Source organism: Microtus pennsylvanicus, chromosome 15 (genome assembly GCF_037038515.1).
Source record: "Microtus pennsylvanicus isolate mMicPen1 chromosome 15, mMicPen1.hap1, whole genome shotgun sequence".
NCBI lineage: Eukaryota > Metazoa > Chordata > Mammalia > Rodentia > Cricetidae > Microtus > Microtus pennsylvanicus.
Window position 1 is genome coordinate 23282176 of NC_134593.1, and position 12351 is coordinate 23294526.

A 12351-nucleotide genomic window follows, 5' to 3' on the forward strand; every position below is an offset into this window, starting at 1 on the left:
GTGATGTCAAAGCCACAATGGACAAACACCATGAGCCCCTTTTCTTGTTCCTTCGCAGGAACAGACAACTTTGCTCATTTTTAGAATCCATCTGCTGAATCCCCAAGCATGCATAACCATGTTCAGTCCCTCCATGCAGCAGTTATATTCTATCGACAAGAACTAATGGTCCAGCTCACGCTTCAGTCCCACAAATGCTTTACCACAAGACACCATCACAATTGATAATACAAGGGGAGCTTCATAGGTCACCATCCAGCATCCTGCAAAGACCTGCATTCAGAAGCCAAGGCTTCAGAAAATTAAAGGTTCCCAAGGAGGCCGTGAAAGTGATTAGAGCCAGCAATTACTATACTTCTGTTTAAAAGCGAGGCAGGTGCAGTCCTTCAATTCTTTCTAGTAACTTACTAATTTTTACTTTATATGTATGTGTGTGTGTATGCCTAAGCATATGTATGTGCACCATGTGAATGCAAGCACCTGCAGGACCCAAAGAGGACATCAGATCCCCCTGGAACTGAGTTAGAGAGAGTTGTGAGCTGCCAGGTGGGTGCTGGAAGCAAAACCCTGGAAGCAAAAATCTCTGCAGGAGCAGCAAGTGCTCTTAACCGCTGAGCCATCTCTCCAACTTCCCAGTTCTGTCTTTTCATTGGCAGCATATAGCCACCAGGAATACAATGACCCCCAGCAGTGTGCTGCAGAGCCTTGACTGACACTGACACACCAGTAGCCCCCGAGTCCTTGGAACCATCCTCACAGGTTCACCCCAGCTCCACCGAACATGAAAAGGCAATTCAACACTTGGACTGTTTTGTTTCCGACCCTCTACCAAGAGTTTCTCCTGTGGCTGGTCTGGCATGGACTCATAAGCACACAAGCAACACAGTGAATTCAGACACCACTGCAAATTAGTCGCTCAGTCTTTTCGGACGCAGCTAAGCCTCCTCCAGTCAACACGCCACTGGAGAGCAGAGGTGCTATGATTCCCTTCGGGGTCCTTTCCCCTCAACAAGACGTTACTCTGTCTCTCAATGGTGCAATGTGATTATCTATGCTGTTTGATGCTCTGTCTGGTGACCTGTCCAGCTTGATGTCTCAACAGCTTGTTCTAGTCTGAAGATCTAAAATAATTTGGGATTTTTTTTAATGAGTTTGAACTATCTACTTAAGACATTCAAGTCCACACTTCTCAAAGGGCTCTAACCGGCTTGTCTTGGAATTATGCTCCAGGCATCATTGTGTTATTTAGAACGAAGGTCTGACTGAAGATCCACAGGGGTGCAGGAAGCCGAGGGACGCTTTCAGCCCCTCTTACTCAGTTTTGCCCATTTCTCTGGATAAATTCCCCTTCACAAGTCAGAGAACTGGCTCAGCGTGGATGCTCACATCACCCTTTCCTACCCTCATGGGCACAGATGGCACGGCCAGTTATGGGCTGGCAGCTCAAGTTTTCTGTTATCCACTGGCAAGCCAATAATTCATTCTTTAACATTAAAAAACATAGAACGATATCCTTATACTGCCATATTATTAAATTTAAAGACAACTGGACATTTAAACATTTAGCACAGTTTTCCAATCACGATGGAGTACATGCCTTTTGATGCCATGCTCTGTAGATGCAGGGAAACTTGAACCCAAAGCCACAGAGAGAAGAACGGGCTTGGGAACGTACAGTAGAGCAAATCACTTTCATTCCTGAAAACACAGTTATCCCCTGAGCCTAGAACCCAGAAACAGAAGACTACTCATACCCCTCATTAGCTACCAGAAGCCAAACTCAGCCACAGATCCTGAGTGCACTGGGGAGAAAATGCAAATAGCACCATTCTCCCCTCCCCACCCCCAGTGGTGTGACCTTGTGAACTCCATGAAAGGTCTCAGGGATCTCCAAGGTTCCCCAGATCATACTCTGAGAACAGCTTGCTGGGTCAGAAAGTAAATTTGCGAAGAGCAAACAAAGATCCTTAGTCCCTCTCTGTTAAAATCAAATAGGCTATGGGCTCTCTCCCAAGCGCCTAACAGACTTAACTAACTGCAAAGGATGAAAAAGAAAGGACAGCGCCCTCTCCCCTCAAGCCACAGGATGACTTCTTCCAGCCAGCACATGGAGGGACCCTCAGGGACACTGCGGAGAGGGGACTGGCACCAGGGACCTGGGTGATGGAGATGGGCTCAGCACTCAGCTGGTTTTGTTTGTATTTGCGTGGGTGCAAAGGTCTTACGTGCTCTGCCGTAAGCAAAGACAGCCTTGAGAAAAGGCTCAGGTGACTGGAGTGTAGTAGCCTTGGCTTCAGGAGTTTGCATCCCCAGAGGGCACTCCCAGCAGCTCTATACAGGGAGCAGAGGCCGCCAGGACTTTCCCTGTGCTCTCTTCTCAGACAAAAGTGACTCAGCTTTACCTCTGGGAAGCGGGGTCCTGTCACAACTGTCCTGAGGAGAAACAGTTCTGTCTTTAGAAACAGCCATTCCCACAAGGTGGAGACATGGGTTTTCCTGAGGGCTCTAGCCAGCCCAAGGCCACCCTGCATTTCTAACTGCAATCATTCTTAGCCACAGAAACTAAACGGAGACCTGGAAAATCTTAAGCCCAGCACATGAAGCATAAAATAAAAGGTACCCACCTCGAATGGCTGACTAGGTAAAGAAGGAGTGGTCTCCATACACAGCAGAATTTACTTAGCTTCTAAACAAAAAACAAACAAACAAACAAAAAAACCTAGGAAATCCGACACGTGCTACATTATGAATGGGTGGCCCCTGAGGATGTACTGTGAGTGAAATAAGGACGTGCACGCCTGGTCCCACCCGTGTCCGTTACCATCAGAATTCACAGGAACAAAGTAGGACCTTGGCTTGGGGAGAGAAGGGTATTCCCGAGACCCACTACATATAGGGCACACTTGACTTTTTTTTAATGATTTATTTGACTTAATGTGCATTGGTATGAAGGTAATCAGATCCCCTGGATGAAGTCTCAGACAGTTGGGAGTTGTGTAGGTGCTGGGAACTGAAGTTGGGTCCTCTAGGAAGAGGAGCCAGTGCTCGTAACCACTGAGCCATCTCTCCCAGCCCCACACTACTGACTTTTAAAGGTTTACTTATTTGTGTATGTCATGAATAGGGTGCTTTGTCTGCATATACGCCTGCACACCAGAAGAGGGAATCAGATCCCGTTAGAGAGAGTTGTGAGCTGCCATGTGGGGGCTGGCAATTGAACTCAGGACCCCTGGAAGAGCAGCCAGTGCTCTAAACCTCTGAGCCATCTCTTCAGCTCCCCACATTACTGACTTCAAAAGTGCTTAATGTGATAAGTCTATTGCTAGCTGCCTGTAGCCACGGTTAAACAGAAAAGAGTTTGAGGAGCTCTCAGACTGAGAAGCAGTCCCCAACCCCTATTGTATCCCTCCCCTAAGGGCACAGCCCCTGCTTCTCAAATCTGCCCAAGCCCTTTCTTTCTTTGCTGTCTCTACAGGAAAGTTGCTTTTCTGTGTTCTCATGGCTAATCCTACAAAGTAGAGGATTAGTCCTGTGCCCAGAAACCTGTCTAGAAAAGGCCAGCATTGCCTGGGTGGCAGCACCCTGACTCCAGCGTCTTCTCCCCATCCTAGTGGGCACTGTCAGCCACACCCACCATCATTCTCACCTGCCACAACCAGCAAGCAACAGTCAAGGCAGTCTGGACTTTAAGATGGAAGGGTACCATTTTATCAGGAAGGGCCCATGGACAAGCCAAGCACTGCCTAACTACCAGGCCTTACGAACCACCTGCTTTCCTGAAGTCATATTTAGCCCCATAGTTTTCTTTGAAGCTGGAGTCCTTTCCTATTTTGTAGATTAAGTGTCCAGAATAAGGTGGACATTAATGATCAAAGGAGGTGAAAGGTCTGCTGAGTCCCAAATCTCCTTGCTACCACTGGCTACAGCCCAGCTTCAACTTCCAGAACCCACATGGTGGAAGGAGAGAAATAACTCCCACAAATTGTCCTCTGATCACACATCCACTATGGCAGGCGACCCACACATCTGAAGAAGAGCGAAGGATACACACGCACCATGGCAGGTGACCCACACACATGAAGAAGAGAGAGGGATAAAGATTTTAAAAGGAAGAAAGAAAGAAAGAAAGAAAGAAAGAAAGAAAGAAAGAAAGAAAGAAAGAAAGATAAGGTCTCAGTTTCAAAGGCACCTTCCGGCCCGCCCAGAACTCTGAGCAACAGTTCAGAAACCTCCTGGGGATCAGGACCGGGTCTTGCCCGGCTCTCACAGAGCCTGGGTGGTCTCCTGCATCCTTATTCTCCTAAATCGAACAAAGTCACCATATTGAGAGGCTTTATTATAAGCAGTCAACCTAGCAAGGCACCTGGCAAAAGGCTCTGTCCATGTTAACCCCTTCCGCGTTATTAAAAAAAAAATCTGGAATTTACGTGAGCTACAAAGGGTCTTAGAGGAAGGTCCGACTCACCTCTGTCCGACCTTCACCTGCTGGGATTGGGAAACCACCTCGGGAACCTGGGACAGTCAGCCTCAGTCTGCTTCCAGGCGAAAAACGTGTGGGGGCCCTCCCAACCCATCCTTCCCTGAGATCGCATCCCAGATTACTAGACAAACCAGTTTTCTGGGAACCGCGTGCCCATTCTATTGCTGGGAGGTTGAGCAGGAGGGAGCGGGCCCCACTTTGTCACCTCGGGCTGCGTGGACGCCCACCTTTCGCCTCCCGGACCAGCGTAGCAGTGGCCGGGGGCCCCCAACCCAGCCAGTGGACTTCGCTGGTCGTCCTGAGCCCCGAAGGAGGATTCAATCCCCGAAGACAGACGCGGAGGGGATACGTCGAACCATCTCCCGCACTGACCTGTACAAGCGAAAGACTGGGTGCTATGAATGCCACAAGGGAGCCGTAGCAGCACGTGCGGAATCAGGAGGTTGGTTCGGCCCTTTATCCTCTCTTCGCCCTGGACCCGCCTAGCCCCGTAGGATTCCCTCCCTCCCACTCACGGCTCCGCCCAGGCCGCCAGGAGCTTTGCCCCAGCCACCTCGTCTCCGCTCCGGGCCGCCTGTGGCGAGCCTACACCTGTACCTGGAACAGAGCTGCCCTCACGGCTGCACCCGGGAGATTCCACGCCCATCCACAATTGACAGGGGTTAGAATTCGGGACCTGCAAGCTGCAGCTGGAAAGATCTGCTCTGGACCTGTGTCTGGAAATGTGGAACAGACACCAAGAGCCAGGCACTTAGTCATTGTAGTTCCCTGCTGGGAACACCGAAGTCAAAGACGTGGCTTCCAAGGCAAGCACCAAGCAAGCATCATTGGGTAAGGAAGGGGCTTAGAGTGGCAGCCTCCATCAAACCCCAGCAAGAACGCACGACCAAGGGGCTTCCATCTGGAGTTGAAGGAGCCTTGGGTGTATCTCCTTTGGTGGTCCAATATTGTAGCCGTCCAGCCTGAGCAAAAGTATTTTACATTTGACTACAGGAGGTGGGGTAGGCATGAGCCCCCGCGTGCATGTGGAGGTCGGTGGACAACTTGCAGGAGGGTTCAGGTGATTGAACTCAGGTTGTCTTGTCAAGCGATCTCTGGGGCTAATACCTGGAAGTTGGACTTGGGGGATGTGAAGTGAATTTTCCAGGAAGGGGCAGAAGGACAATGGGAGCGGGGTGGGGAGGGCAGCATCAATGTTAAACATTCCTCAAGGTTGACTGACATATTAACTGTGTGGAAAACCAGGCTGTTACAGGTTGGGAATCAAGATTATCTCTGGCCATCTTAGTCCCTGGATATCCATTTACTGCCCACCCCTTGTGTGACCAACATCCTTGTGACCATTAGGTAAATCCTTTTGGAATGTACAAACAATACTCCTAGCTTCCGTCAACCCTGTGCCCCTTAGGTTTTTGTCAACTCGACATAAGCTGGACAGATCTGGGAAGAGGAAACCTCGTTTGAGAAATCGCCTCATCAGATTGGTCTGTAGTTACATCTGTGGGGCATTTTCTTGATTAATGACAGACAGTGCAAGGCGCAGCCCATTGTGTACGTGGCACTCCTGGGCAGGTAGGCCTGGGTTGTGTAAGCTTAGTCGGTAAGCGGTGTTCCATTATGATCTCTGCTTAAATTACTGCCCAGGCTTCCCTGCAGGACAGACTATAACAGTCTGTGAGATTATTCTCAACCTGTGGGTCGTAACCCCTCTGGGAGGTTGCATGTCAGATAACCTGCATATCAGATATTTATATTATGATTCCTAACAGTATCAAAATTACAGCTGTGAAGTAGAACAAAATAATTTTGTGGTTGGGGGTCACCACAACATGAGGAACTGTCTTAAAGGGTCGCAAGCGGTAGGAAGGCTGAGAACCACTGGGCTATAAGCTCCTTTTCGCCCAAGTTGCTTTTGGTCATGGTGTTTATCGCGGCTATAGAGAGAAACTAGGACACATCCGAATAAGATGGTCTTCTGATAGTGTCTGAGCGCTACAGCAGCTAGGACACATCCGAATAAGATGGTCTTCTGATAGTGTCTGAGCGCTACAGCAGCTAGGACACATCCGAATAAGATGGTCTTCTGATAGTGTCTGAGCGCTACAGCAGCTAGGACACATCCGAATAAGATGGTCTTCTGATAGTGTCTGAGCGCTACAGCAGCTAGGACACATCCGAATAAGATGGTCTTCTGATAGTGTCTGAGCGCTACAGCAGCTAGGACACATCCGAATAAGATGGTCTTCTGATAGTGTCTGAGCGCTACAGCAGCTACTTCGGGTTTCTGCTGCCACTGCCTACCTGATGTTTTCACCCGTGTGTTTTAAAATGTTTTAATTCAAGCCAGAGAAACGGCTCAATGATGAAGAGCACCAGGAACTGTCCCAGAAGACCTGCTGTGATTCCCAGCACAGATATGGTGGCTAACAACCATCTGTAATTCCAGCTCCAGGGCCACCTGGTGCACCCTAACGCAAGACATACATGCTGCCCAAACATCCATACGCATAAGATGAAATAAAATATTTTGAAAAAGTCTAAAATTTATGATTTTGTTTTGTTGTTATAAGAACTATTCGAAGGTCTTATTGGAGGAAGTGTGTCACTGTAGGGATGGGCTTTGGGGGTCTCACAAGCTCAAGCCTGGCCATTTTGTCACACTTTGTTCCTGCTGCCTGTGGATCAAGATGTAGAACCCTCAGCTTCTTCTCCAGCACCATGTCCGCCTACATGCTACCATGCTTCCTATCATGATGATAATGGGCTAAACCTCTGAAACTGTAAGCCAGCCCCAATTAAATGTTTCTCCTTATAAGAATTGCTGTGGTCATGACGTCTCTTCACAGTAATAGAACCCTTAAGACAGGACCCAAACACGTAATTGAGGAATCTGCCTTGTAACAAGACCTCTAAGTGATCTATGGGTCCCATGGTGTGGGCGACCCAGCTGTAAGTTCCCTTCTAACATCCCTGAAGTGCTAAGGGTTGGTCTCCCCTACACGAAGGCCTACTAGATTTGAATCCTGATTGGGTGACTAAAAGGCTCCAAGAAAGCCAGCCCCATGTTGAGAACACCCTGCTGGCAGCTTCCTGGCTTCAGAATCACAGGCAGCTCTTGTGCCAGCCTGGCTCGCCAAGCCTGTGCGTGCCTTGTATCTGGTGACTTTCGTCAGCGAAGCAAGCTTCTGTGAGGCCAGCTTAGACACTGAGGGTAGAGTTTCGCTCACATACAATTAAAAAGAGGATAAGCATCCACTAGTCCCTACCTAAGGGACCAAAGGGACGGGAGCGGTGCAGAGTGCTCCCCTCTGGACCCTGGAGTAGGTACAGACCACACCCAAACACCAGTTTCCAACACAAAGAGAGCCTTTATTAAGCAAAGCAAAGAGACAATATGACTGAATCTGAGTCTAGGATTGCAAGTGTTAATTTTAAGAGGAGAAAAAGGGAAGGTCTGTGTTAGGATGAGCTAGGATAGGTTGGTAAATTCTGATTGGGTATGTTAAGTGGGTAGCCAAAAGGGGATTTTTTTTTTTATTCCTGGACCTTGATGTTTTGATAGCTGTACCCTGGTAATCAACCTCAGGAATGAGTAAGGCATAGGAAAGTGGCCAAATAAAGGAGTAGATCGGGGTCGCTAGCTCTAGGAATGTAATCTAACAATTTAGCAAGGCGGAGGGCAAGATCTGTCAGTGCCGTGTTTGTCATGCTCAGGCCTGCTAGAGATCTTGGCGTGCTGATTCAAAGACGTGAATGTGGACTGGGGGTGTGCCTCAGCTGGCCCAGAACTCTGAGTGGTGGCACACCTGTAAAGAGGAGCAGAAGTTTAAGGTCATTTCAAGTGAGGTAGCAAGGTCAAGGCCAGCCTGAGCTGAGACCCTGTGTCTCAGTGATTGTTCTATTGCTGTAAAGAGACACCAAGGCATGAAACTCTTAGAAAAAGAAACATTAATGGGGGCTTGCTTGCAGTTTCAGAGGTTAGTCCATTCTTATTGTAGTGGGGAGCGTGGTGGCGTGCAGACAGACACGGTGCAAAGAAGTAGCTGAGAATTCTACATCCTGATGTGGGAAATGGGAGAAGACGACGGGGGTGGAGGGAGGAAGGGAGGGAGAGAGGGAGAGGAGAGAGACAGAGACAGAGAGAGAGAGAGAGAGAGAGAGAGAGAGAGAGAGAGAGAGAGAAGAGAGACTGGGCCTGGGCCTGGCTGGGCTTCTAAAACCTCAAAGCCTGCCCACAGCGACACACTTCCTGCAACAGGACACCCCTCCTAATCCTGATCCCACTCCCAGATGACTAAGTATTTAAATATGTGAGCTTGGATGCTAAAATCCTTGGCTGCTCAATTCTTTATATGAAATGGCATGTTTGCATTACGTCCTCCTGTATTGTATATGTTAGATTTTCTCTAGATTTGTAATGCCCAGTACAATATAAATGGTGGTTACACTATTTAGAGATTGGCGCATTCAGTACAGACACAATGCATTGTTAAATATTTTCAACTCATGGTTAGCTTGGTCTCCCTATGTGAAACCCTCAAACACGAGGATGCACAGGAATCTGGTCTCTGCCAGGAGTAGTCCCCCTAGGATACAGAGGGATGGGTGTAGTTAAGTAAGTTGGCTTGGCGTGGGACTTAACATAGTAAGAATGAGAAGGGGCAGATATATGGACATAGAAACACACAGGGTTTTCTCCCACAGTGCTGGTTAAAGCTAAGATCAGGAAATGTGTCTATAAGCCAGGGAAGGTCAATGGTTGGCTGCCAGAAAGCTATATTTAAATTGCTAATAAGGAAAGAATTCTATCCAAAATTTGTTTCTAGAGTATTTTTTGACTTTTTTTTCTCCCTACCATTTCCTCTCTTACTGCTGTCTTCCATGTTGAGAAGTTGGGTGTTTTGTTTTTCATAGTGATAAATTTTTATTTCCATCTCATTTACTATTGTTTTTTGCATTTTCTGATTATAACGAGAATTAATATTGTGATGATCAAAGTGTCAACAGAATCTGAAGTCAGCTAAGAGACAAGCCTCTGGACATCCTGTGTCACCTAGGTGAGACCAGCCTCTGAGTCTGTCTGTGGAGACTATTCGGTTATGCTAATTAATGTCAGGAGACCCATCTTATTTATGGACAGGGCTGTTCCCAGAGCGTGTGTGTGTGTGTGTGTGTGTGTGTGTGTGTGTGTGTGTTCTGGCCTATACAGCGGGAGAAGACAGCCAATCAGCAGTTGGCATTTCCTCCATGTTTCCTGGATGTGGATGCAATGTGACCAGCTGCTCTGGCTTCTGAGGCCCTGACCTGCCATGATCGACTGTGGACTGTTCCCTTGAACTGTGAGATAAACTTTCTCCCCTAGGTTTGCTCTTGTTGGGGTACTTTATCACAGCAACAGGAAACAAGAAACACAGGATCCTGGTGTAGGGCTAAATTACTTGTGTTTTGATAAATAAATCTTGCCTGAAAACCAGAGGCAAAGCTAAAGTCACTAGAGGTCAGGCAATGGTGACACACACCTTTAATCCCAGGATTTGGGAGACGGAGGTAGATGGATCTCTGTGAGTTCAAGGCTACCCTGGGCTACACAAGATTGATGCAGAAACAAATTCAGGTGGTGGTAGTTCACACTTTTAATTCCAGCACTAGAGGGAATATAAAATGGGAAGAGAAAGGGGAATAGTCTGTTTAGTTTGTGGTCGCCCAGCCTTGGTAGAGGTAAGACTTCTCTAGTGGCTTGGTTGCTTTGTTTTTCTGGTTTTTGGATTGAACCCCAATATCTGTCTCTGGGTTTTTATTACTCATGCTACATCCTGGAGCCATAAAAAATTATGTAACTTCAATGAATGTTCCAGTAGTTTAGAAAAAACTAACCTCAATAACATAGTAGCTCTGTTCCTAGGTTGCTCTGTGCTTCATCCTTCCTCACCGATGCCCCAAATCTTTATACATCATGCAAATTAAATGTTATGCTTTTCCTTTTTCTTGTAAACATGTGAAGTTACAATCCAAACTGCAATCATTCTGATTTCTCTATTTACCTTCTCATTTACTCTTATCAAAGATAAACATTTGCTCACCCACAGTCAAGCTATTTTCTAGCACCCTTTTATTTCACCCTGAAGGTGTCCTGTGAGCATTCTTCAAAGCTCACATCTAGTGCTAATAAAAAATCTCCTTAATGTAGGTTAATAATCTTGGCTCCTCATTCACATAGCTCGAAAACTAATTTACAATTGAAAATCACAGTGGCAGTGAATTTTATACTTGCCTTTGAAATCGCGTATACAGGAGACATGTTCCCTTTCTCCATATGGGTTCAAATCATTATTCCCCGGCACGCCTTGACACCGGCTGGATGGCTCCCTTTAGTGTTTTTGTAGGGCATGTGCACTGGTAACAAGTTTCCTCAGTCTACCTTTATCTAGGAATATCTGGATTTCTCCCTCATTTTTGACAGATTCTTAATATCATGTCTTAATCTGTGGGCTCTGTGGCTTTTGATGAGAAGCTAGTTGATAATTTCTCACACAATACCAGTAGTAAGTTTTTTGTTTACTGCTTTCTGCATGCGTATGCGTGTATGGGGGGGACTTCACGGTTTCAGTATAAAGGTCTTAGCACAGGTTTGGAGGTCATCCTATCGGAGGCTGCTCGGTTTCTGGACTCTGCATACTCATGCCTTTCATCAAATATGTGGAGTGCTCAGCCCTTCCTTCCAATTCTGCTGCTCCTCGCCGGGACTCCCATTATCCATATTCTGTCTTCTTGATGGATCCCAAAGGTTCGTTCACATTCTCTTTCTGTTCCACACACTGGATAATTTGTTCTTCAGCTCTGCCGATCCTTTTTTCCGTTAGGTCAAACATTGGTCAACATTTCTATTAAGTCTTTCATTTCAGGTTCATTTCTCAGCTCTGAGATTTCCATTTTCTTTTTTTTTGTTTTTGTTTTTGTTTTTCGAGATAGGGTTTCTCTGTGGTTTTGGAGCCTGTACTGGAACTAGCTCTTGTAGACCAGGCTACAAGAAGACTGTCAGTCTTCTTGGTGTTTATTGTTACTGAAGGCTGTGAAAGGTTATTTATTTACTTTAAAATAATAACCATTCTTATGCCAGTGGCTGTGGTAGTCCATGTTACATCTTCCAAACTACCTTTTCAATGGCTATATTTCTTTTTTTAATTCTTATTTATTTTTATTTTATATGCATTGGTATCAGGTCTCCTGGAACTGGAGTTATAGACAGCAGCAAGCTGCCATGTGAGTGCTGGGAATTGAACCCAGGTCCTCTGGAAGCTGTCAGTGCTCTTAACTGCTGAGCCATCTTTCCAGCTCCAAGACTGTTTGTTATGTGTGGTCACCTGAACTCTGCGCCTTCATCTTTTCTGTAAATAATATTATGAAAAGGATTTCCTTGAATACCAGGAGCCTTAAACAACTTTAAACAACATACAAAGACACTTCTTCCCCTGTACATCAATTTCATACTGGCATTCTCCAACACTTAGTCAGGTGTGCACCAAGCCGAAAGAGATTGCCCCTGTGTGAAAGCTGCATAAGTCTTGGACTTTTTAAGCACAAGTTTTCCCATTTGGCATGCACATGGCCCTCTGGACAACCCCAGACACACAGATTGCTCTTAATATCTTACTTTGTCAAAGATTTGCCCCAGCTTTCACTTGACTACGTCTCTACAGTCTATAAGGGAATGGTTCTTTCTTATGGCAGTTCTGTTTCAGCCTGTGCTGGTCAGTAGAGTCATCTGGGATCAGTTTTTCAGAATAGTTCTTTGACTAAAAAGAGACACCGGCAAAACATTGTGGATGGAAAAGTCTGTTACAGTCCGGGGAGATGGGTCAGTTGGCTAACTG